We start from the raw sequence: 27,123 nt of genomic DNA, 5'->3' as shown, positions 1-27,123 counted from the left end.
GACAAGCATGCTTGCTTGTGGCAGTCACTCTAAAGCTAATTATGAATCACAGATATTATGGCGGCTATCAGCAAAAACTATTGTCATTTTGTGACACCCTGGATGTACCAGTTTTCTGCAAAGGTGGTTTTGTGATCTTCTCAGGGCTGACTTTTAAGAAAACAAGAAGTTTATGTTGAAACAACCACCCGATATAACCACTTGTGCAAGGCTGCCTGTCGTCTTCAAGAATAGAGAAATGCCTGTTTCATCTTCATCCATGGTGACCTCTTGGAACGGCATACCAAATTGTATAGTGTCTTCTCCACCAGTCTGTAGTCGATGTAAAATAAAATGACCGCGAGAAATTGTCTCTGCATATTGTCGCGAGGACAGACGAAGAAAGGTTGTACAAAACAATAGCGAAATACGGCCCCTAGTGCACCCTTTAACCACTAAGTGCATACTTATATATAAGTTTTGTTACGCACACACACACAAAACGCACACATATACACAAACACGCGCTTGCGCAAGCGCGACATAGCTATAGTAATGCAGGGACTGCAGGGCGGCCACTTCACCCCGCTAGAACGGCGCTCTGCTGTAGTCGATACACGTTTTTTACAATGTCTCACAGATGACACACTGACACACACACACACACTGGCGCGCGCGCGAACGGTACATAGAAATTTTTGACGTAAGCAAGAGTCACGTGGCCTCCAAGATGCACGCTGCGCGCTCGCCATCTCGGAGGCCACAAAGAGTCTCACAATGCCTCACAGATGGCAGCACATTATATAGCGTTTATACACGGCTCTGGAAAGTCCTGGTATGCTTTCCGCTAGATGGACAAAGTTGTTCATTTTTAAAGCTGTTTAAAAGTTCCTGTGAATTATTAGCGGTGATGGCTACACTATCACAGCCTTTTTCGACGTAGTTTTAAGGCCTCTCAAAATCGCCTACAAATCGCCGAATGAGCTCATCTTCGTTGCGACACCTGCCGAACAAAATGTGTTAAGGAGACTCCTCCCACTGCATGGCATTTACGTAGTGTTTTTTTTTAAACGAACCAACTGCAAGTAACATTGTGCCTTTGCAGTAGGATATCTGCTTCGAACAGCCCGCGTTCGATCCTCAATGGGACCGAGATGTTATTCTGCATTTTATTTGCCTCTTTCTCAATTTGTCGCTCACGGACAATTTTTTGTTGTTTTTTTTTGCTGACAAGGAATGGTACCGACGCCGACGGTGGAATTTCTGCGACACAAGCACTTTAACACTAAAGCATTAATATCTCCACTGTTGCCGGAAGAAAGGGTTGTCTGCAGTTGCAGTGCGGAGAAGAAAAAAGGACTTTGCGAAACCCAATAATAGCCATACATGGCAAATCAGAGTGGCCGCTTTTCTATGCACTTTAGTTGGCAAAAGCCAAGTGTTCAATTAGTGGTTGTACTTGCTGTTTAAGCAACTTTCTGTATGCAAAACAGAGGGCGAAACTTTTTGGCCGATAACCTGAAACTGACTAACAGCATCATCCCTCGATTGTGGATAGCATGCTCAAGCATAAAAATTGGTTATTGCCGCAAGAACAGTAAACAGGGCTCGTGAAAAGCATATTACGAAGCAGCTGATTTGCACCATTCAGTGTAGCTGCTGTATTTCATAACTTTTCTTTTTACTCATTGGGTCTGCAGAACTAAAATTAGTGGGATAGTCAGGATATTTGAAATGTTCTGATATGTTACGAAATTTGCCCAGTACAGCGTGATCAACACCCAAATGGAGCTTTATACAACAAATTTGTTAGGACTGAACGTGGGCGTACGATTTACACTCTTTCAACTACTGCCAGTTTCTTCAGCAATCCGGGACACCTTTAATTTTGCAAGGATTTTTCTTTGTAAAACGGGGGTTTGTTGTGATTGATTCAGTACGCGGATAGGCTCTTCATTGATTATCTCCAGGAAAAACACATCCATCCTGTATCTTCCCGCACGTGTCGAACGTTGCACAACGCCTCCATTCGCGTTCTTATTACTGGCCTTTCGCACCGCTTACCTGCAGTTGCTAATGTCACAGGGAGGTTTGTCGTGGTGGTAATGACATTGAATGTTGGAGTAATGCTGTCGCATCCACTTTAGTATTGTACATACACCACTTTTTTATTGATGTTTTATCACGCGCTGTACGACTATACTTTTCACACTCTTTGTGTAGTGACAAGCGCTCGTGCGGTCCTTTCACAAATGTTTCGCTGAATGCTGGCTGCCTCAGCCTCTATTCACTTGCATGAACAAGGACATTGAAGGTAAGTGAGTGTGAGAGAACGAATAGATGGCTAATCTGGCCGAACCGGCGCTTCATGGTGTGCTACGCACAGATTGTTTTTGTTGGGACAGTTTCACATTCTTTGCGTAAACAGGGACGTCCCCGACGATCGAATTGGCCCTGACGTGCACAGAATTCACTCCACGGAAATTGCACAGTTTGCGCATAAAATACGCTGCAGTAATGGCTACCAAATGTGATTACCGCAAAAGAGCCCGCATTCTTTCGCGTGCAATATTGTGCACAGACTCCTTTTACGAAGCTGAGTCATTACGAACGCATTCTTATTGTCAGCTTGTTTGACGCTTTCAGACGACCGAATGGGGTCGAGCCCGCTATTCGTACCATAAAAAAAAAAAGATGCTCGAGTTCATTCCAACGTGACGAGGCGCTTGACAATGACAAGCAGTGGCTTATCGTTTTGCGGTGCTCGCTCAAAATCTCCAGGGTCATTCGAAGGCTCGCGCTCCTTGTGCCAATAATTCGTGCGGGTAACGGGGGAAGCAACTAAACACTGTTTGGTTTTTTGCTGCGATTTCGTTCTTACGAATAAATGCTTCTGTGTCGCTTTGTATCCCGTTCTTTGTGAGTGCGGTGTTCGGAAGAAAATGTATGTGTGTGTGTGTGTGTGCGTGTGTGTGTGTGTGTGTGTGTGTGTGTGTGTGTGTGTGTGTGTGTGTGTGCGTGTGTGTGTCCGCAAACATTTTAGTTTTTCTTTCGCGTCACCGGCAATTCATCATTTAAAGTCCCCTGAGTATTGGCTCGTTGGGTCTCGTGCTTTTCGCGCGTCATGCATCAGTGTTTGCTTTTCTTGGATGCTTCAGTTGCCCTGAATTACCATCTTCTTTAGAGACTCGAAGCTTTCTGCACGTTATTCCAGTCTCTGTCGCTAGATTATCCTATCCGTGAGGCTTGGAACGCTGCCTCGTGTGTTAGCGGCCTCTATCTCAGAGTAATCACGGAACCGCAGTATTGCAGGAACAAAACAGACGAAGTCTTTGGCACTGAGCTTTAAAAGCCCAGGGCTCCAGAAATACATTTCGACAACGCTGCTTTTTTTTTCACAAAAAAACTTTCGCTTGATATTTTTATTCTTTTTCTACACTATAGTGCTTTCAGAACAAGAAGTTGTATTAGATTGAAGTAAAGTCTTTCAAGTCTCCCGCAAATAAGACGCACCGTCACGCTCAGTGGTACTACGAACTTATATATTCTTCCATCAGTTCGTAGAACCTGTCGTAAGGTGGCTTATCTTGCATGCGTATTGGTAGGCTTGGAGTACTGCGCAATTTATTTTGTACCTTTCATCGAAGATAGCACTCAAAGAATTTTTTCGAATACCTGTCATGATTTCGTATGCTCAAAGAGGCATTGGAATGCAATCATTCTGCCATTTTACCCAGCCTATTTAATCATTTCATAGCTGTGTTTTGTGACGCTTTCGCTTAAGCTATTCTCTAAATAATGTTATGCGTGCCACTTCGTGTTCCTTCCTTCAACCTCATGTTATTTCAAATTTCCAGAATCCAAGTGGATATAAAGACCTGCACCACATACATTGACAGCGTTGAAAGAAAAAAAAGTACTTTAGACCAATTGGAAGTACCTTGTCATACGGACATTTGCAAATTAAACATCCTGAAAGGTTCATATATCAGTATCGAGGGACACCTGTGTTTGTCATGCATCAAAAAACCGTATGCGCAGTGTTTCTGCGGCATCATACGGCCACAAACTTCATCATTTGAACCATGAATAAATTAGTTCACTGCTACTGTGTTACTCGATAATGGAACGCCTAGGACAAGATCAAGTTTAAATGTTGTCAGAAGAAAGTCATAAGAAGTCAACTAGTGTTTTAAAGTGGGCTTATTGATGAAGTGTGGCAGCTTGGGCTAGTCGGTATGGCATAAGCATAGGTATAGCGCGAGAACAAAAGGACGACACAGAGACAAGAAGGATTGATGAGTCTTGAATGGCTGATTTTCTGAGAACTCGTGCGCCATGGGTGTCTATCTTGCACACTCATCGTTCTTCGTGCTGAAAAGGCAGGTAATTCAATCATACTGATTAGCACATCACTCTTCTACAACTAACAGGCACAATTTTTTCAAAAGGTAATCATCATAATACTTATAATTACCAGCAGCAGCGGTCACCTGTCTACACTCACTAAAATGCAAAAGCCGTGCTCTACCAATCAACCCGATCCTGTGCCTGCTGCTGTCCTGTGGTATCCCCTCGCTTTTTAATCTCATCTACCCACCTAACATTCTGTCCCCCGTTACATGTTCGCCTTCTCTTGTAATATAATGAGTTACCCCTAATGGCCAATGGTTATCTTCCTACACGATACGTGCCCGGCCAACGACCACTTTTTCTTGATTTCGACTATGACGTCCTAAACACCCTTTCGTTCCCGGACCCACTCTGATCTCATCCTTCTTGTTACAGTTACACACGTCATTGTCCTTTCCATCGCTCACTGCGTTGTTCTCAATTGAGGTTTAAACCTTTCAAAAGCCCACATATTTTCGCATTGTATAAATAAGTACCGGTGAGTTGCAGCTGTTATCAGTGGAATAAACTATGCAAATTTAGTCAGCAGGGATTATTTACCGAAATACAAGTTTTGCGTCACTAAGAGGCTTTTACCAGCATTCCACTATTACCATTGAACAATGAACGGAATCACCAAGCGCCCGCGAAAAGTCGAAACGTTGAGAAACTTCACTCAGCACTGCACGTCACCTTTGTTCGTCCAATGCGCAGCGCGCAATGCTGCGACTGAAAAGGCTCCAAGAAAAAACTAAATAAATAGCATATAAACAAGAAAAAGGGGCGAGTTACGTTAGCGAGACCGGGCTAGCCTATAGGCAGTACGCGAACGCTATGCCAACTTAGTCTAACCTAAAAAGGTCATCGAATTCTCCGGTTTTCTCATTTTTTTTCGCAGCCTAACTGCAGTATGGTAGCGTTGCCAATGTCACATTTTGCTTTCTGTTCTTGTGAAATTTTAACTTCAGAAGAACGCTGCATGCTGTCGTTGTACACGAACAAAATGAATTAACAACTCCAGCGCAACTTTATATCTCATATATAAATTTTTCCAGCACAAGTCATCTAAATGTGCTCAAACCAATTGTCATGGTGTCGTCTTAGCAAAGCGTTGGAAACACTCACCTTTTTGTGCAAGCGTTGCATGGTCAGCGCAGCATGATAAACGCTACGGTCTTTTGAAATACATATGTATGCTTTTTCTTGTAAAAGACGCACATACCGAATATATACCTGTTGTCATGGTGCCTCAGATATGCGCAATAATGGCTTTGCAATTGACAATCCCACAAGTATGAACGCTGAATCTTGAGCAACATTGGTGGGCGCTGCGGATGGGGTCGGCCGTTTGGGGTATCGGCTGGTGCCGTTCACAGTACCCGGCACCGTTAAGCGTGGTCAAACAGACAAATGTGCAGACAGGCATACAGACAGACCAAATTTTTGCGTCGAAAGTTCCCAAGGAAAACTATCGTCTATAAAAACTCGGGTGAAGTGAATTTTGTAGGAAAGGTATTAGAGAGGTTTAGCTGGGTGGGTTCACAAGCGAGGGGGCGGGCGGACAGGGCAGCGCAGCGCGACCCGCTAAGATCTCTCGCTCGTAAACCCGCCCAGCTCCTCTAACATGAAAATTGGTAAAGGGCGAAATATGCAGTGCTTTGAGAGCGAAGCACTTTAGGTCACTGGGCTGTCATACACTGTTTTCATTGTTCGGCATAAAGTTTCATGTATGAACGATCATTGAGCATGCGAATGCGCCAAGACATTTTTCTTCTTGTTCTTGGAGCGCACTGATGGGGAAGAGAGAAAACGAAGAATTAAGAGAGACATTTATATCAATACGAACGAAGAAACTGGCAGAAATAAACACGTAAAAAGACAGAAAACAAAAAAAGTTGAAAAAGCACGATAGAAAGGAGGAATAACACAGAAAAAAAAAAACAAGCTGATGCCACATACAGTGGGAATCGATATGCGAAGCACGAATGAGGGAGGTTGATATGTCGGTTTCAAATTAGCACAACGTTATGAGGTGGACGTAAATTATGCAGTACATCACTACCATACAATGATTATCGTGCTTGCGTCTGTAATTTGTGTTGGTCGTCTACTCACGTCTCGTAATGCGAAATTGGTGTGTTTGAAGCCAGCTAAACGGCTGTGAGCACGTTATGAGCGTAGTATGTAGTCATGTTTTACATGACACGCATGTCATGTTTATCATGTTTAGACGTGCCATTTACCTTCGTCATCGATTCACGTCACGTAATATTAAATTTTGTAAACATGACGACAGAGAAATGGCTGTGAGTGCGCAATTAGCGTGGTATGTTGTATAGTTTTACATGGCACGCGTATCACAATTATCTTGTTCGCAATATTCATATATCTTCGCAATACTTTCATGTCGCGTGTTACCCTGTTTCGTGTATGTGAAGCGAGCGAAATGGCCACGAGCGCATTATGAGCATGGCATGTAGTGATGGTACTACATGACAAGCATCTCATAATTATAATGTTTGGACCAGTCATATACCTTCGTGCTTCATTCACGTCCCGTAATACCTAATTTGGCATATGTGAAGCTGTCAAAACGACCACGAGCACACCATGAGCGTGGCGTGTAGTCATGACTTATGACATATGTTATAATTTCCACGATAAGGTTTGTGACTTATGGTCGCCATGCAGTCACGTCATACCATACCAGGTTTGCAATATGTCATGTGAACGAAACCACCGCAAGAGCAGCAATAATATAAAATGTAAATCCTGAAGTTTACGACACACCTTACATGATTTTTATGTTATGGCTATTCAGTTGTGCTCTTCATGCACTCAAGTTATAGCATACTAATTTCGGTATAGAAACCATTATCAAAACTGCCAGGAAAGCTTAAAGTCGTAGGAGGATATATAGATAGATAGATAGATAGATAGATAGATAGATAGATAGATAGATAGATAGATAGATAGATAGATAGATAGATAGATAGATAGATAGATAGATAGATAGATATGGTGAAACCCACCGAAGTTTGCTAAGAAATGTTTCGCATATAAAAAGTTACACCATCTCCCATAAAAAAACCCGTGTGGACATGCGAAGCAGCGCCAGTGCCCACTTGTGCTTCCATTCGTTGTTTCTATTTGTTCGTTTATTTTGGTGTTTTACTTGTGTGTGGAGTAGTGTATGTGTTGTATGCCACTTACGTTAACCCATGGCCCTTGCGCTAATAAACATCGTATATCATCATCAGCGTCGTCATCATCGCTTACAATAACCCGTCCCCTACCATTTTTGCGTATTAGCGTGTGTGGGCCGGAAAGTGAACACACAGCGCAGCTAAGAGAGTGCATAGGCATGTGCGCACACAGAGTTTTACACGAGCACACAGCGCAGACGCGTAGAACCAGCCATGCTTCGGGACTGCTTTTCGTCATTTTATTTTTCTGCCCGTGTGTAAAGAACTTCACTGTGCTAAGTTTTTATGACGAGCTTAAGCCACTCAAGAAGCCCGAGAGATGTGACTTTTATGCAAACAAACTGGCAAAATTTTTCAATGTGACGATTTTAGAAAGTCAGTGTTCGGCAATTTTTGCATTTTAGTTGATATTGTTCCTGTCGTGTCAATAATTAAGCAGTTAAATGACGATGGACGAACGTTAGCATGCAAAAATCATCTATGTAACTTGGCAGACAACGACTTAATGAGGACGTTAAGCGCTGCAGGATGTCCGAACGTTGGCAAATTCCGAGTGCGTGCACAAGATGTACGTGCCCCGAGGTCGCTATGGTGAAAGAGGACGACGATGTTGACAGAGACTCACGCATGCTTCGCCTGTGTGGCGTTTGTAGCCAGTGTATCTTGTGCATTTATTCAGAGTTAAGTAAATTGTCGTTCTTTTACAACGTCTCCAGTGATTCTCCCGTGCTTTATGACACCACAAAGTTAACATTACGTACAAGAACATCCGGTGCCTCTCCTGAGGCGATCGACGCCACAGGAGTGCTAGCGCAGGCTGCGCCCATGGAGTGGCGATATTCCCTCGACCGCTCCAAAGTAGGCGAAATGCCAATCAGACGGCCTCACAAAAGCTTTCGAAATCGAGTCACTTTTTTCTTCTTAGACACAGAGCACGCACGCTTTCAAGATAGAAAGACTACTGCAATGGAATGTTAGAGGCATCCTACACAATCTAGACGATATACTAGAGCTCCTTACCCAATTTTCTCCAAAGGCTCTGTGTGTACAAGAGACTCACCTAAATCCAAAGCATTCGAATTTCGTCTGTCATTACGTCGTTTTTCGCAAGAACCGCCATGAATGTCTCACATATTTTGGTGGAATTAGGATTATACTCCCCAGAAATACACCAGGTCAGCGTTTTCCGCTCTGAACGGCACTGGAGTAATTAGCTATTCGCGCTAACTGCCTACTGTCGGCTAAATACATATACCCCCTCATTCCCTGTTACACAAACACGAATCCCATTTTCACATAGATGAGTTTCTGGGACTCTAACTTGTTCTCGGTGATTTTAACGCTCACGGGAAACTGTTGAGCAACTCTCGTATCGACGCACGAAGAAGGCTTACTGAGAATTTTAATTTATACTGAGAAAGAAGAGCCCATATTTTTTAGTCCCATAAGCAACAAATAGTCTTCCGTCGATGTTAGCATCACCTACCCTTGATTTTATCTGGGAAATGGTTAAGAAGCCCTTCGGGAGCGATCACTTCCCAATACTTCTCAAAACGAATACGTGAAAAGAATCCTCATCCCGTGAAGCCTCGGTGGAAGCTTGGCAAAGCCAACTGGAGGGGTTTTCGCAACGCTACTAAAAGCTCGTCACCGGACTGGTGTTGTTTTAATATCGACGCTGTTTTGGAGTATTTTACTGCTTCCATCATCAATGAAGCTACTAATTTTATACTAGAAACGAGTGCCACGAATAAACTTCATGTTCCCTGGTGGAACGACGGCTGCCGCAAAGCCCGGAAGAAACAAAAAGAAGCGTGAAGGCTTTCAGCACTTCCCCTACCGCTGAAAAGCTAATTATTTTAGACATGAAATCACAGTGATGGAGGACACGCTGATAGGTGAGAAGGGGGATCAGGAAGAGTTTCATATCTGGTGTGAATTTTTGTAGAGAGAAGACTAAGGTATAGAAAAGCGTAAACAAATAAAAAGATAAAAGGTCAACCAACGCACTTCACATCCTTACTGCACAAACAAGGGGAAAACCTGGAAAACTAAGCTGATTCTCTTGGAGCACATTTAAAGTATATATCCAGCTCGAAAAACTATTCAGACCACTTCCAAAGGTACAAGGCTACATGCATGTCAACGACAAATGCTAGATAAAACATCTGCAAATAGTGAGGCTTTTATTCAAGGATTCCGCTTAGCACAACTACAGGCAGCAATGAAAAGCTGCAATGAATCTGCTCCAGGTTCTCAACGCAACATATACGGCAAGTTGAAACACTTACCCCATGAAACACAAAAACCTTTCTTACCCTGTACAATGCTATCTGGTTTTCCGGCCATATATCCTCCTCTTTGAAAAAGCCATTGTCATTGCTATAATAAAACAGGGCAAGGATCCGTCCTCCGTCACAAGTTACAGGCCAATCACGCTGAGACCTTGCTTCGGTAGCCTTTTTGAAAAAAAAACGATTACCCGACGATTAATACTTCTTCTAGAGTAAGGCAAACTCTTTGACCCACACCAGTGTGGCTTTCGAGATGGTCGATCCACCACTGATCACTTCGTACGCATCGAGGTGGAAATCCGTGAAGCCTTCGTACAAAAGCAATGTGTTCTCGCAGTCTTCCTTGAAATAAAAAAAAGCATACGGCACAACGTAGTCATTCGGGATGCGGAAAGATCTATCCAATTTAGGTGTACAACGTGGAATGTTGGCTATAAAAAAGAGTAACCTGTCGAATCGCACTTTTCGAGGCCGAGTGGGAAACGTGCCTTCACGAATATTTGTTCAGGAAACGGGAGTACCACAAGGCGGCGTCATCAGCTGCACGCTTTTCATAGTTAAAATGAATTCGCTGCGTCTGCACATCCCAAGGAACATGTTTCATTGCACTCATGTGGATGGCGTGCGCGTAGGCTTTCTATCCGGCAACTTAGTGGCTTGTGAGCGACTGGTTCAACTTGGTTAAAACAAAATGGTGGAATGGGTGGATGAAAATTGTTTTCGCTTTAATACCCGAAAAAAGCACATGTGTTCACTTCATGAGAAAGAAGGGGCCTGCCTCCCGATCCCGACATACACCTACAGGTTCAACACCTATCTGTACAAACAGAACATAAATTTTAGGTTTGATTTTAGACGCAAATTTAATGTTTGTGTCACACATAAAGTATATCAAAAACAAGTGTATGAAAACAATAAATGTTTAAAGGTCTTGTCACGTACATCATGGGATACTGACAAGAAATGCCTCGTAAAGTTGTACACAAGCCTTGTACGCCCACGACTATACTATGAAGTCAGTCTACCATTCTGCCGCAGCGAGCACGTTGAAGACTGTTCACCCTGTTTATCATCTGGGCATTCACTTCTCTACAGGTGCATTTCCCACAAGCCCTGCAGAAAGCCTATTTATGGACTCGAACTCGTAGTCACCCTGCCTTCTAAAGCATTATATGTCCTTCATGTATTACTTGAAAGTAAATACAGATAAGGAACACTCGGCAGACTCCACAATTATTAATTTGCTCTCTTCTATCTTTTATGATAAGCGGCCTTTGGTGAGGTGACCTTCTCACTATGCATGAGGGGTCTAACTGAAGATGCCGGTGTGCCGCTTCTTGAAAACTGTCTGACTCCCACCGCATATTCGCTGCCGTGGCACTGGCAGTTCAATAGCTATGATTTATTTTTTAAGCAACAAAACACGCTCCTACTGCACATATACGTACACACTTTCTTGAACGGCAGCTCAATAAATCCTGCCCTGAATTCTTTGCGGATTTTCAAAGTCTTTCACTGGTGCGTCTTATGCTGCCATTGTACCGTTCTTTTGTGATTTTGGCATGACGCACCACCATTTAGGCATCTTTACTGCAGAAGCTTACGCGATACTTTTGGCCGCTAAGGAGATTAAGGAATCGAAACTGCAATGAGATCTTGTATGCACTGATTCTTTGAGCGTCATGACAGCTTTAAAATCGCTGCATAAATAACAAATCCCGCCATTTTGTCACTTTACGCTCTCTAATGCACAATATACAAACTCAAACAACACGTAGTAGTGTGCTGGGTGCCAGGGTGCCATGATAACAGGGAAAATCTCTTCCCAGATAACTTCTAGCATCCACCCAAGGCAACGCTGTCGCCCATACAGTCATAACAGTCCCTGTATTCCACCTGAAACACCTCCCCAAAACAAAAAGCGCAGGGTAGTGCCTATGGGATAGGCAAACGCAAAATAAACTACGCTTTATTAAACCGAAACTTGGAAATCGGCCACCGGTGCCCACATCACGCCACATACCAATAACACTTACCAGATTACAAACAAAAACACACACAGCACACATGCATATCTTCTGTCCAGCGGTGACTAAGCCATTTGTGAGCATTTGTGTGTTGAGAACCTTTTACGGTTCTCAACATTCTCGTACAGTGCAGTGAGTTTGACGCTATAGGAAAAAAAATTATTACTTTATCGAAAACAGTTTCCTCTGCATCCAAAGTTCATTGGCAAGGGAACGCTTTCTACACAGGAATAATCTGTATGCGTTTTTTAAGAGACTGTACGTTATTTTCCCACCATACTCCAAGGTGATACGTTACACAACCTCTAAAGAGAGGTCGTTGTTGCAATGGCTACAACAAACAAAGCACCTGCCTCGCGGTCCTCAGGCCCAAGGGAGTTGACGAGGTGAGGCATTCGTGCAATTTCCATATATCCTCATCCTAGTTTTATTACCACGCCCACCTCCATTCATTCTCACTACACGCATTTCACGCCACCGTCATAATTTTAATACTTGTCTGTTTAACCCGCCTCAGAGGTGAAATTTCTGGCCCCCTTACAGCCACGTAGAAATATCATAGTTCGCTGCTGATATACTTTAGCCCCGACACGGTGGTGTAGTGGCTAAAATACTCGACTGCTGACCCACAGGTCGCAGGATCTAATTCCGGCTGTGGCGGCTGCATTTCTGATGGAGGCGGAAACGTTGTAGGCCCGTGTACTCAGATTTGGGTGCACACTAAAGAACCTCAGTTGGTCGAAATTTCCGGAGCCCTTCATTACGGCGTCTCTCATAATCATAAGGTGGTTTTGGGACATTAAACCCCACAAATCAATGCTGATATACTTTACACAGCACCGTTGAATCACAGATCATAGCCGCTTTTTCATTCCATTTCATGGCGCCCATTCGCCAAGTGTAGCGCTTGCGCCAATAAAACTTATTGAGTTTCATAATCAGCCTTGTTTATTTCTTTTTGTGTTTCTCTTTTTCTTTCTGTCTGATTATTTTTGAATGCTTTTGAGTTCGTTTCTTTTCATTCTAACACACTCTCTCTATATTCTCGCTTTCGCAATCCCCGTATATTTTTTTCCCTTTATTTCTTTATCAATGAGTTTATTTTCGCCGACGCCGTGCATAACTCATGCTGTGCAGGACTGGTTACGATAACAGTTTCCGTTGCCCTCCTACTGTATAATGCTCAAGCTAAACCAGCCTAAGGGAATATTTTCATCATCATCGATGTCGAACGAACGTAACGAGGGGACCACCACTTAGGTGCGTCGAACTCCACATGAATTGTCAGTCAATGTGCAAACGCCCCGTCGTGGTGGTCTAGTGGTTAAGGTACTCGGCTGCTGACCCGCAGGTCCCCGATTCGAATCCCGGCAGCGGCGGGTGCATTATTGATGGAGGCGAAAATGCTGTAGGCCCGTGTGCTCAGAGTGTACGTTAAAAAACCTCAGGTGGTCAAAATTTCCGCCGCCCTCCACTACGGCATCTCTCATAATCATATGGTCCTTTTGGGACATTAAACCCCTCGTATCAATCAATCAATTAATGTGCTAACAACCACCACTTTCGAGTTTACGAACGTCTTTATTGGAGACCAAGCAACTATTGCGATCGGCGAGCCACCCCTTCCCGCGGGTGCCGGGATAGAAGAAAGGCAGTCGTCTCACTTTGTGGGGATAAGATGAAGTGCCAAGGCGCCCGGCAGCCTTTTATGTACTGGGAGATGCGTGGTTGCAATTACTCAGCGCAGCACTAATGTCGCTGGTGCCGGCGTGGAAATGCGACACGTGGCGCCTATGTTCCCAAGGAAGAAAGGCTGCGACGCCGCGTTTCCAGCGAAGACGGACGTCGGACCACCACACTGTGGGTCTCTGACTAATAGGCCACCGACGTTCAAATCGATCCCAGATATCTAGGCACATGCCATTGCACTTTCCTGGCCTGCGACCACCGTTCGACAGCATGGGTGGTCGTTCTGAGTGGCGACATGACGGACTAATCACATGTCGTTTTCTGGCGGCATGATTCCGCGGACGCGACAGCGTTGCCGGATCAATAGATCTTTTGAATTATGTGTGTGTGGGTATGTTGGGGGCGGTGCCGGCAAAACGACCCTCAACAGTGGTGACCTGATTGGGTGAAAACATCTTTCCCCGTTTCCCTAGGCCTGGCGTCTAGGGACGCCAAAAGGACAAAAAGTGGCAGGCGAATGCCTCAGATTCATTCCTGCTTTAAATTCTCTTTCTGAAATGGTGTAATTAAACCTCTCGTACTCTTCATCGGCTCTTCAGCCCGGTTCCCTTCAACAGCAGTGCTTTGAGACGGCGAGGTTTGCGGCATCCTGCCTGGACGCGACGAGACCTGTGCGCTCAGCAAAGCCTCAACCATCCACAACTGGTGACAGCGTAGGGATCCTACGGACTTCAGCACTTCGAAAACTGGTGACCAGTGGATGAGATTAACCCGATGTCATGGCACTGCAATTGTGCCTGAGCGTTTGGTTTCAGCATAGAGGTTGGTCAGGCTTTCGATTTCGGGGTTAATGTTTTTAATTTCTGGGAGTAAAATTGTTGGGATGCGAATTGCGTGCGTTTGAGCATCAGTGATAGGGCAGGGACAGCGTGTAAAGCAGTGACCAATGACCTGAGGAAGTTGCGTAAGACAGAATTGTTGCTGTTGTGTAGGCAATTGGAACTGGAGAGTGATGAAAAATTGAAAAAGCGTAATCTAACAGAAAAAAATCGAAGTGGTAGCAATGTAAAAACATCGAACTTCTTGGGAACCTGTTTTGAAGACTCTGAACAATATGAAAATTAAGGGAGTGTACGAGAGAGAAAAATTAGACATGGCGATAAAGAGGATACAGCTCGAAATTCCGCAAATGTGTCTAGCCGTTCAAGGAGTAAATGGCACTCATGAGGGCAGTGAGATACTCGCAGAACCTCCTCTTGCAACAAAGGAGCGACGGTTCGCGAGTTATGAGAGCCTGTTGGAGGAAGATGCGTGTCCCTACAAGCGGGTTATTGTAGAGCGCGTACAGGACGAGGCCATCACTGGTCCACGGCAAAGGACGTATCCCGAAAGTGTTCCTTGTGGAGCCAAGGTTTGTCTTAGCAGTTCTAAAGTTGTCAATGTAAAGCTGGGGACAATTCTCGTGCCTGAACTCGAAACTGATCGTCCGTCAGGGCAGACAAACGCTAACTTCAAGCACAACGAGGTTGTGGTGCTTCAAAAGTTGAGCTGTACCAACGAGAAGCGCCCACTTTTAGATGACAGTGAGAGAGCAGATAGTGGGATGCAACAGTACAACGAAGCGGAGAGAAGTGAGAAAGTAATATTGCTGGCAAGGGGTTCGCTTGGTTTTGAGAGGCTTTTTCAAGGGGACAGAGATTCAAGAAGTGGCGAGCAGAAAAAAGGCGCTAACCTAGCGCGTTTGCGAATTACAATCAATAAACTGAAGACTAGATATAGCATCGCTATGCACGGCAGGCGTTCAGAAAGAAACCCAGAGAGCACTCTTTCTGGAGACGAGCCACTTTTCAGTAGTCATAAAAAGTCAGAAGCGAGGTGGAGGTGCCTCGAAAATGGAGCGGCTCCCTGGTATCCCCTACCGACGCGAATGGAATGGCATCTAGGCCTTATAAGTGCCCGTTGATCGATATATCCGAGGTTACTATCACGAACTTGTAGCTAAGAAAGACGGTGACATAAACGTCAAAAAAGTAATAGTATGACGCAATCCGTGCAGCAGATACTCGCGCGAAATTTCTTCCCAATGCCAATATGACGAAACAATAGAACAGCTACAGCGCGTAGCTCGAGAGAACTTCCATCGATGAGTATGGCCAAGCGCAAGCGGCAGAAGAGGTGCTGTGTCAAGAAAGAATAATCTCGACGACGAAAAGCCACAATACAGGAAAGCAGCGCGCGTGCAAGTAAAAAATAAAGGGGTGAGACTCGTTCTTGCCCACGCTTCTGGCTTTCTTTTCGTAGAACAGTAGGGAATGTAGCCTTACCACTGAACAAAGTGTTACAACAAAGAGCGAGCAAGTTATAACCTCTTCTGTAGCTGCTACCGAACTCGAAAGTCACCTGGATTAAGGCCCCATCAGGTGCAATACAAGAGAATTTGCAAGTTAGGAAGCAGGGCAGGTCCAGGAGTTTGTTTAGCACACTGTATAAAGGAAGGTTTGTATGATAAGGTTGAGCTCAACTTCAGGAAGTTCGTTGTCTTTTAAAATGCGGAGCGAGGTCTTGAAAGCGAAGACGCAAGGCACTGAGGTCTGATGAGAGCATTGTAGTCGCTCTGATAAATGAGATTAGTTTTGTTCAGAAAGTTTGATAGCACAAAGCCTTGTGTTTTTCTGGTATTTTAACTGTTCATCAAATGTTTATTTCAAGAGAGCTGTCTCGTCATTGATGCGTCGATGCGATTTGACAAATAATTTCGAAGAACGTTTTAGAATAAAAACAACTTGTGCAGCGAAATGAATGACAGCCGCAAGCTTTCAAAATATGGTCGTCACCGGACTTGTTTGTTCTGTGTTGAACGTTTGAATATTTTGGTTTTGGAATGTTTTATTTTGGTATTTCGCCTACCGGATAGTATTTCGGTAACCTGTTTTAGGTTTTGTTGATTTCTTAAGCAATGTAAGCTTTTCCTTTGAAAATAAGCACTGTCTGAGTGCAATGACTATCTGAAAATAGTGGACGCTTGCTCCGACATAGTTTTGTCCTCTATAAGTACAAACTTTTCGTCCGGCCCAAGAAAAGTAAAAGTGATGGGAATGCCGACGAGCATTCTAGTAGTACAAACTGTAAAGTCGGAGCATACACGTAGATTTTTTTCTTTATAGATATCTTCTAACTGATGCCTGAATAGTTCGCAAGTGGATTTATCCGATTGTATGTAAAGGATTTCTGTCTTGCGTAAAACTGAAGACGGAACCGGGTCACTTGTTTTCCTTGATGTGCCGCTGAGGTGTCGAAATTCAACGGTGCTTGTAGTTTTGCGTTGTTTATTGAACATTTTGTTTTGATAGGCCTGGCAGAATAAATGCAGATTATGAACACTTGTGCGTGTTGTAGCGGTGCCTGTATCGTTCTGTCTGCTGTTTCCCTTTGTTTGTGCGAGGTTCTTCGATCTGCATGGCTGCTGTCATCATCGACTCCGAAACCCGCTCATGCCAGCAAATAAGATCGTGGCTGCTCGAGAGTTTCCTGGCCCCAGAGGAGCTGTTGCGATCGGCAAGCCACCTTTTGCCGCGGGCGCCGGACGGAAGAAAGGCAGCCGCCTCACTTTGTGGCGGTAAGGTGGAGCGCGAAGACGCCCGGCTGTTCTTCATGTACTGGGAGGTGCGTGGGTGCAATTACTCAGCGCAGCACTACTGTTGCTGGTGCCAGCGCGGAAATGCGACACGTGGCGCTTATGTGTCGCAAGAAGTAGAGTTACTCTACAGTATACCTTTATATACTAGCCCTATATGCTACCTATACATAGCACATACAGTAACTCTACCAGAAGCAAGTAACCCTACCGTGACGCCGAGTATCTACCGAAAACGAACGTCGGACCACAACACCGTGCGTCTCAGATTAATAGGCTACTGACGTTCAAATTAATGCCAGATGCCCAAGCACGTGCCAATAAAGCTGCCTGGCCTGCGTCCACCGCATTCGACAGCATGGGTGGTCGGTCCGAGCGGCGACACGACGGACTAATCACATCACGTTTGCTGGCGGCATGATTCCCCGAATGTGGCAGCGTTGCCGGAACAATACATGTTTTGTGTTGAGTGTGTGTGTGTGTGTGTGTGTGTGTGTGTGTGTGTGTGTGTGTGTGTGTTGGGGGCGGTGCCAGCAAGACGACCCTCAGCAGCGGTGACCTGATTGGATGAAAACATCTTTCTGCGTTTCCCTAGGCCTGGCTTCTAGGGAGGGCGAGAGGACAAAAAGTGGCATGTGAATGCCTGGGGGTCAGTCTCGCTTCAAATTCTCTTTCTGTAAATATGTTTTAAACCGCTCGTACTCTTCATCGGCTCTTCAATCTGGTTCCCTCCAACAAAAGCTTTTCGAGGAGGCGACAACCTGTCTGGAAGTGAAAAAACCTGGGCAGTTGACAAGGCCTCAACAGCAACACTACCTTGTTCATTTTAGTCACATTTTTTAAGGAAGCAAAATGACATCGCTAACTTTTTTCCACGCTTTCCTGAACACAAACTTGTTTCAAGTTTCATTCCAAAAACGGGGTTCCAACTGAGCTGCGACATATTAGCCTTGTTGCCTTTATATCGTGATTTATTTTCCTTTGCTACTACAGTATGTGCCGCCACGATGAAGAAAGCAACATATTTTCTCATTTCGATATGATTACAAGAGGAAAGAGTAAAATTACCTTTGTGTGGCCATCGAACAGCTCTCCGCAATTAAGGTTAACAATGCCACCTTTTCAAAGATCATTCCCCAAAAGAGCTTCCTAGTAATTCTGCTATCCGTGCTGTATTCTATATAGAAGAGACAAAAACCCCGGTGCCGAGCAAATCGGCGAGGCATCACCGAGACTTCCACCAGTTCTGATGGGAAATTGCATGTTGAAACAAGGCGCCATCTGGCGACTCCAGCAGCGGTGATTCTTCGGGAAGGCGATAGAAAGCCGAAAGGATGAGGGAAAGTAAGGATGCAGGGGTGGAGGAGAAGAATAATCGAGGAGAGTGAGAGGGATTGGTCCCGTCTCTCGTTCGCGCGGCGAATTCTCAGCGTGGGGCATTCGCTCGCGATCCTCACGGTAGCTCGCGCTCGTCGCGCTTCTCCCGTGCTTCGCGACTGTGACAGCGCGTGGCGCAGAAGGCATTCGTCAGGCTGCGCACGGTCCTTCGGGTTTTTGTCTCGGAGTTCGGGATGCTGTACTGACTGCGAGCTTCTTTTTTTCGTTAAGTACACCTAAGAGCTGCAGCGCAGTGGCTTATTGTATCACCGCTAGCACCGGCGGTGTAGCATGTAACACACAGGTGTTCCACGAACTGTGACCACAAAAGTGCCACACGGGTGGGATCTTCGGCCCTATGGGATAAAGAACCTAAAGCCTCTGAACTGCAATCGTCAAATTACTGACGCCTTACTATTTTCAACAGGTAAGCATGTTTTCCATTTGTGTGCTCTATTTTTTTTCTTGAACATTTACTTCTATGGAGCGATTGACCGTCTTAATTTTTTTCTGTGGCTTTCCATAATGAAATAGGTTAGACTAATTTGTAAGCAGAGCTGCAGGCACTCCCAGTTATTTATTCTACCATGCAGCTCTTTCCTCACTTTTGTTTTTTTTATTACAAAGTTTATTACTGGATATCTCAGCACGCCAATGTTTTTGCAAACTCTTTATATTTGTATGTATGGTGTTTCTGCGCAAAAAAAAAAAAACGTTTTCTCTTTCGCTCGTCATGATGCCGTCCTTTTGTAGAGCCAGGCGCCGGCACGCGTATTTATACGCGCAAACTACTGGAAAAACAAATTGTTTGATTTTATTGGTATTGAAAATGCAGTGTCGGGCAAACGCTGCTTGGTACTGAAACAAACAAAATTTTCCTAAAACGTTGTACGAGAAAAAGAAACGACAACATACGACAATAGTATTGAAACGCTTTGAATAGTTGTTTCGTGAAAAAACATTGTTGCACAATCGTTATACTTTACTTTCGCACCTATACGACTAAGTCGCATTTGCCTGGAGCAAGCTTAAGCTCGAAAAACTTCTCTCCACAAATTTAAAATAGTCTGAAAAGTGCTGATAATCAGCCTAAGCAAAGAGTAAGAATTTGTCTTGCCTCCCCTTATGAATGGCAACGTCAGAAGGGAAAAAACGAACACCATTTGAACGCATTTCCAGCCCTAATGAAATGATGCCTGTGAAGGCCAATATGTAGTCCTACGGTAAAGACATTCGGGTTGTTTCACAGTTCCTTTTAAAAGACAACATGAGCTTCTTAGCTGTGCCAGAGCTCTCGAAGTTCATATTCTCTCGACAAAATCTTCATTTTTTCCAATAAAGGGCCTTTATTTCTCTCTCCTCCAGAGCTCTCGGCTGTAGTAACAGTTAGAAGGAGGGTAGTTTTCTCTGAGCCCTGAAATATGACATTACAATCGGGATGTAGCTGAGCTACGGAGATGTTTATCTTTGTATGTCGACTATTTGTTCACGTTCGTAAGTGTTACAAATGCGCATTTTGGACAGGGTCTATAGATGTACTCTGTTGTTTTCCCACCCATTGGCTACCTGTGGAATGTTCCCTATTGTCCTAAATTAATGTTAATTACTATTTGATGCTATGCTGATTTTGGCTATTACAGTTCTCAGTGTCGTAAACCATACTTCCGCAAACGCGATCACATTGAATTTATGTTTCAAATGTGATAGACTTGGCCCCTTACGTAAAAAGTCAAAGTTAAGTAAGAAATGAACACAATAAAAGTATAGCAATATCTACTTTTCGATGCGCCATTAAAACGCGAGAAAAACGTCTACATTTGTAGAAGAAGTGAGCACGCTATTTCAAGTCTGTCTTCGTTTGCAAAGATTGTAATTAAACATGCGTGGTATAGGGGAGGAGCTACTGAAATGAGCAAACCCTAGCCAGTTGTTAAAGTGACGACATTTTCTTACAAAAACAAAGACTCAGATTGGCCATTGTTGTAACTAGCATTATTTTCAATCCTGCCAAATATCGCAGTGAACAATCTAATAACGTGTTGACATTACTCACTCTAATGTTGGTAAGGACATGGTATTCAGGAAGGTGCGACTGCCACCCCCACCTGTCATTCTTATTTCTCACATATATCGTAATATCACGAAAGAAATGCGCCTGGACTTAATATTCCTGTTCCGCGACAACGAGGACTCTATTCGGTTTTCAATACATGCTGTGACATGTGCGAAAAATCATTAAGGGAATGCCGGAAGCTCAACCTTACATTCTATAGATATTCTCTATTTTTGAAACAAACTGCAACCTGAATTAGTATTTGAGTGACACGCATAAAGTGTCTATACCACTCTGAACCTAAATAATGCGTTATTTGATAGATGGACTGGCGTAAGTGAGTTTTGATGTTTTTCGCCGTTCTCCGGTGAGTGATGAAGTGGGTGTTTCAGAGAGAATACAGAGGCATGCACCTTCCCGTGCAACCTTTATTGAAACTTCACTTAGGTGTCTCGTTTATTGGGAAGCGAAAATTGGAGAGTACTTTGCCAAACTGCTTGCCAGTCTACGGTTGTTCAGACTGCACGACTGCCCGTCGCAGGAAAGGAAACTGATGCCCCAGCTGGCAGCATATACTACACACTCTCTGTGGTGCCCGGTAATGCTCTTTTCCATGTGTGTAATATGGAAAATCAGTTATTATGTGACAGTTTAGCTACCGTCATTGCTGTATCTCGCCTCTGTTTTTCTACACCAAACATTTAGTATCCCATACAATGCTGCCGAGAGTTTTGGTGCTCTTCAAATACTAATAATGGTGTACTTGTACAGGACTACCATACATCCTTAGTCTGCCATGCCTACCGTAAATGAAGCTTTTAAGGAAATCCCAAATGTAAAGGGTGACTCAGTAACTTTCAACGAAGTCTTCTCTCACTACATGATGATACGGGGCGCGAAAAAACGACACACAACAGAGAAGAAGTACACAGACGACGCGCTACTAGCAACTGGAATATTTTATTCAGGAAACACCATTTATACCGCAGTGACGTCCACTTTAACCCAACGAATCGGCAAAAAACTAAAAATACATGCTCAGCATGCCTATAAGTAACGTTGCAGATATGCTATCTCCCCTTCCTGCAGACTGATAGAGGGGTGGCTGATGCAATCATTCCCCTCCCTCTGGATAAAGAGGGCTTCTATAATCTCCCTCTCCGCTGAGCCCCTGTGCCTGTAGATTACAGTTGTCTGCTCAAAAACCGGCTTACAGTTACCCTGATCGCATCCTCTGCAATGCATCGCCAGATGCGTGAACGGCCTTCCTATTAAAGAGCTGCTGTGCTCTCGCAACCGCACGTTGAGGCATCTACCAGTTTGCCCTATGTATGCCTTGCCGCACGACAGTGGTATTCTATATACAACTCCACGTGCGCAAGGAACGAACTGCCTTACGTGCTTAATGGCACATCCTCTTTTTTCACACTGCTTTGGCCTACCTGTCTTCTTACCAACCGCTGAGCAGATGCGGCCCACCTTGTTTTCTGCGGAGAACACGAGATCCACCCCAGGTATGGGGTGGATCTCGTGTTCTCCGCAGAAAACAAGGTGGGCCGCATCTGCCCAGCGGTTGGTAAGAAGACAGGTAGGCCAAAGCAGTGTGAAAAAAGAGGATGTGCCATTAAGCACGTAAGGCAGTTCGTTCCTTGCGCACGTGGTGTTGTATATAGAATACCACTGTCGTGCGGCAAGGCATACATAGGGCAAACTGGTAGATGCCTCAACGTGCGGTTGCGAGAGCACAGCAGCTCTTTAATAGGAAGGCCGTTCACGCATCTGGCGATGCATTGCAGAGGATGCGATCAGGGTAACTGTAAGCCGGTTTTTGAGCAGACAACTGTAATCTACAGGCACAGGGGCTCAGCGGAGAGGGAGATTATAGAAGCCCTCTTTATCCAGAGGGAGGGGAATGATTGCATCAGCCACCCCTCTATCAGTCTGCAGGAAGGGGAGATAGCATATCTGCAACGTTACTTATAGGCATGCTGAGCATGTATTTTTAGTTTTTTGCCGATTCGTTGGGTTAAAGTGGACGTCACTGCGGTATAAATGGTGTTTCCTGAATAAAATATTCCAGTTGCTAGTAGCGCGTCGTCTGTGTACTTCTTCTCTGTTGTGTGTCGTTTTTTCGCGCCCCGTATCATCATGAACCAGCACCAACTCGCCCAACTTTTCACTTTACTTCTCTCACTAGTTAGCATCAAAAACTAATACACTGAATAGATAATAACAGTAATAGACGGCCTAACTTGTCTGACGGGTGTTCGAAAGTATATGAACTTCGAGAGTTTCTTGGCTTCAACTGAGTCGCCGCATGTTTAATGTTTTAATAACGTCGACTAAGAACTACATACGTAAATTATTAGCTTGTGAAACCTCAAAAAAAAAAAAACGCCAAGCCTGCCCCAAACGCGCAGCACAGTCACTGCGAAAGCTGAGAAGAGCAGCCTTTCAGAGCCTTTTCCACACACTCCTTGGGTAACTGCTACATGCACTCTTGATGGGTACCCACTACGCAATAATACTCCTAATTTTTTGTAGCACGCCTGCAAACACTATGCTATCTTTCGTCATCCTTCGAAGAAGCGTGGTATCCGCTACACACTCACTAGGAAGTTTGTGCAATTTATTTATGCAGTGGCTGATGACGATGAAAAACAAAATCACAGCATGTCCACGGAATCAAAGATACAATGATAATGAGTGGGGCGAAGCGTCGTTCAGTCCATCCGTGCTTCCATCCATGCGTCCGTCTGTCTGTGCGTGTGCCCGTTCATGCGTCCGTCCGTGCGCCCCTCTGTGCGAGTGTCCATGGGCATGCGCCACAGTATATGGGTGATCAAGAACAAATTTTCTAATGGGGCACGTGAAGCATAAAGTGATCAAGTCGTTACGCAATTAGCATTGTGTGACGCCTGGTTGTTACCTTGATTTTCTAAAACACTTTAGGACTCATAATAACGTGATTCCTTTCTCGACATCAAGCCTGCCTAAGGCCAGTTTATAACCGATTTTCCAGCAAGGAAGGCGCTCAGTTGTAGAATGCCGTGCTGGGAAGTAGTGGACCCACGTTCAAATCCCATTGTCTCCTTAAGTTTCTTTTTTATTTTTTGAGTTTTTTTCTCATTTCTTGCCACATTGGGTATGGACTCCGGCGGCAGCGGCGGCGGAAAACTACGACGACATTACGATCTCCTAACAACTTTTGCTGCACGACGAAAGTAAATAATTCCTTTTTGATTTATCGATAAAGCGCAGCATGACAAATAACAGGAAGTACGCACGGAAACAGTAGTCAACGAAGAATTGCTTCTTTTCTAGGCTTTAGTTGCTAAACTGAACGACAAATACCACAAGTTGTAATTTAGGCCAGTCATAAATTGAAAGTTAAAGCAACGAGAACATGTGCGGATTTGTTTTCCTAATAGGCTGGCTGTTTGCTGTTTTGTGATGGCACACATGACATAATTTTCCGTTTCATTTTGAAACTTCACAAAAAAAAATCGTGAGCATGTTCAGAATGATCTAGCTTAAAAAACTTGTTTCTCTGCCAATTTCTCTAGCTATCCACAGCATATTTTTTTTCTTGAAATGTCTATGATCTGCAATGCTTAGAATTATGTTCGTTGAATGGTTCTAAAGTTATGAGCGAACATAATTTACTGATTGGTATACAAAGAGCACCAAGAAATAGACTAGTTTCTTTGTAATAAAAAATGTTCGCAGCAGCATTACGGGCGCAGTCAAAGCCATCTATTTTAAGCCATTATTTCCCTCAGCAGAGATAAAAAATGTTTCATTGTGTAACCAATGTTATAAATTATCAAAAAAAATGCTCATAAGTCCGCCTCTTAAGCCTGCTGGTGCATTGTCATTTTTTTTATACTGGTTAATGCACCGGATGATATCATTGTTGCCTCACCGCTGAAGTAATCTTTTTTATTTTTATTCTAGACAGCCTAGTTAGCTCTGCGTCGCTAAAATGTACTTTCAGGGCTGGGAGATATAGTCAAGTTACACCGCAGCTTTTCTCTCGGCTTCATTTTACTTTAAGGAAATAAACAATTTCATTTTTTACAGTCGAATCCGAGAGTAAATTGTTGTATTGATGCTGAATATCGGCAACGTCACATCTGCATCCTTACCAAGACTATATTCGTCGTATGCCGCACATCTTTTTTTCCCTTTACATAAAAGAAATTTTGGTTTGTTGTTTGATTTTGTTTTTCTTTCGTATACTTTCGCTTGGTTGTGTATTCTTTCATTTTTATATGTATCCTATTGTTCGTTTTATATGAATCAATTAACGCAAACTAAGTGATATTTGTGTCACAACTACTGCGTTGAAATTATTTAAAAAAATATGGTGTCCCTTATGTCACTGCCCAATAAACCGTTGCTTTCACTATGCTGGATATAATAAACATATGGGCTCCCTATGAGATTCAGCCGTACAATCGGTATGAGTGTTCAGCAGCTTTCATTTGGTAGAAAAAATACTGTTATGACCTGCTGCACTACAAACGTCGAAAGCAAGCACATTCCAAAAAAAGATAAAAAGTCTGTGCGATAAATAATTTTCTGAATACGAACCTTACCTCTTCGTGTTACGCATCGCGCATTGAGCGATTAATTATAAGCAAACCCTACAATCAGCCTGGCGGGACACATTTCAGTTGGGCAGGCAGTGCACGTAACAAGCAAAGCGGTCCATACAGCATTTTTATTTAGGGACTATTTTTTGCGCAATACAATATGAAAGCAGTACTCTTAGCATTTTTTTAAAGACTTTGCGTTTCATTCATCAAGAAAACCATTTAGGAACAGCTTTTCATATTTTACCAGTGTTTATGGCTTGCTTGCCCCACCGCGGTGGCCTAGTGGCTAAGGTACTCGGCTGCTGACCCGCAGGTCGCGGGTTCGAATCCCAGCTGTGGCGGCTGCATTTCCGATGGAGAGGGAATTGTTGTAGACCCGTGTGCTCAGATTTGGGTGCACGTTAAAGAACCCCAGGTGGTCGAAGTTTCCGGAGCCCTCCACTGCGGCATCTCTCAAATATATATGGTGGTTTTGGGACGTTGAACCTAACATATCAATCAATCAATTATTATGGTTTATTTGATCATTGCGAAACCCCTCTAAATTCCCCCTTCACGTGTGGTAAAGTTCAATATATGACATTTCACTGCTCTTAAAGTACCGTTATGCATTTGCTTTACTTTTTCCATTATTCGCTTTGAAACAAGAGCTGCGCTGAGAAAAGCAGCCTGTGGCCCTGACATGTCTATGTTTTTGAGAAAAACTATTTAACACAGAATATGGGGGGAAAATGTACGCAAACACGCCTACAGATGCATTTTTTTACAAATTCATTGTGTTAATACCACTGCTTCTTACAGAAAATTTTCTGCAGCTGGTTTTTCTAAAACAACATAGATGGCGCCGCCTTACTGAAGCACCGCGACCTTCTCCTCGGCGGCGCGGCCACGATGTGGCGTGTGGCGGACGTGTCCTTGCAGCCGATGGCGAAAAAGGGGTCACCCGTGCCCGCAGAATATGCGGGCGCGGGCGAGAATAACAAGAAAATATATCTCTTTAGCAGTTTGTTGAGGTCGCTGCGCTAATGGGGGACAATGTGAGAGTATGTGAAACACTGGTCCTCACCGCACTGTCTGCCGTTTTAACACATAACCAGTGTTGCCAGTTCAGCTTATTAAAGCGAATTTGCACTTTTTGTTTTCGCCAAGACACCTGCAAATTTTTATGGTCGCTTCTCGCTTTTTTTTTTGCGGGGGTGTGGGGGGCTCACCTTTGCTTTTCGGAAAATAAGGTTGCATCGCCCAGCATGCAATTTGTTATCAAACATGACGACACTACGCTTCCTGACACCAGTCGGTGCTTCTAGCTCATTGAAACTTTAGCGCACACACCCGAGGGCACAAAAAAACAGGAACACGCTGGACCAGCGCACACTAACAACTGATCGTTATTCACTAAGAAACCACAAAATATACTCTTTTCGCGCACCTTATGAACACTGCGCATGAGTATATTGGTATCCTACAATCATTCACATAAACTGATAAAACCTTCACTGTAGACCGTGGAATCTGATATTTTGTTCTACAGTTACGTTTCTTTATCATTCAGCGAAACCGAAGAGGAACTGGCGTCCGTGTCCTTATGAGACAAGACGTCGTTATGATGTGAGATTGCACCTTCCACGGTAAACGTTTTATCAGTTTATCTGAATGATTGCAAGATGCCGATTCGCTCATGCACAGCGTTCATGTTGGGTGGGAAAAGAGTATACCTGGAGGCTTTGTTTTGATGAATAAAGATCAGTTGTCAGTCTGCGCTAGTCAGGTGTGTTCATCTCTTGACTCCCCGTGTCATAGTAGTGCATTTCTACGGCTTCGAAGTGGTCAAATTAAAGCAAGAAGTATTGTAAAGAGCGGGAAAATGAACC

General features: G+C 44.0%; 1 protein-coding gene across 2 annotated transcripts in view; it reads left to right on the top strand.

Moving 5' to 3' along the window:
• Positions 1 to 27,123, top strand: part of LOC119165579 (glycine receptor subunit alpha-4) — a 212,181-nt gene that overhangs the window by 90,494 nt on the left and 94,564 nt on the right. The window contains exon 1 of one of the 2 annotated variants that reach the window (XM_075873767.1): positions 18,679 to 19,025. The exons of the other annotated variant lie outside the window; for it this stretch is intronic. The gene's annotated coding sequence lies outside the window, so the exon portion shown is untranslated. Of the gene's footprint in view, positions 1 to 18,678; positions 19,026 to 27,123 lie in introns of those variants that run through there. 2 annotated transcript variants of the gene reach the window in all.

This window comes from Rhipicephalus microplus, chromosome 9 (genome assembly GCF_043290135.1).
Source record: "Rhipicephalus microplus isolate Deutch F79 chromosome 9, USDA_Rmic, whole genome shotgun sequence".
NCBI lineage: Eukaryota > Metazoa > Arthropoda > Arachnida > Ixodida > Ixodidae > Rhipicephalus > Rhipicephalus microplus.
The sequence above is the reverse complement of the archived record's forward strand: the minus strand, read 5'-3'. Positions and strand labels throughout refer to the sequence as shown.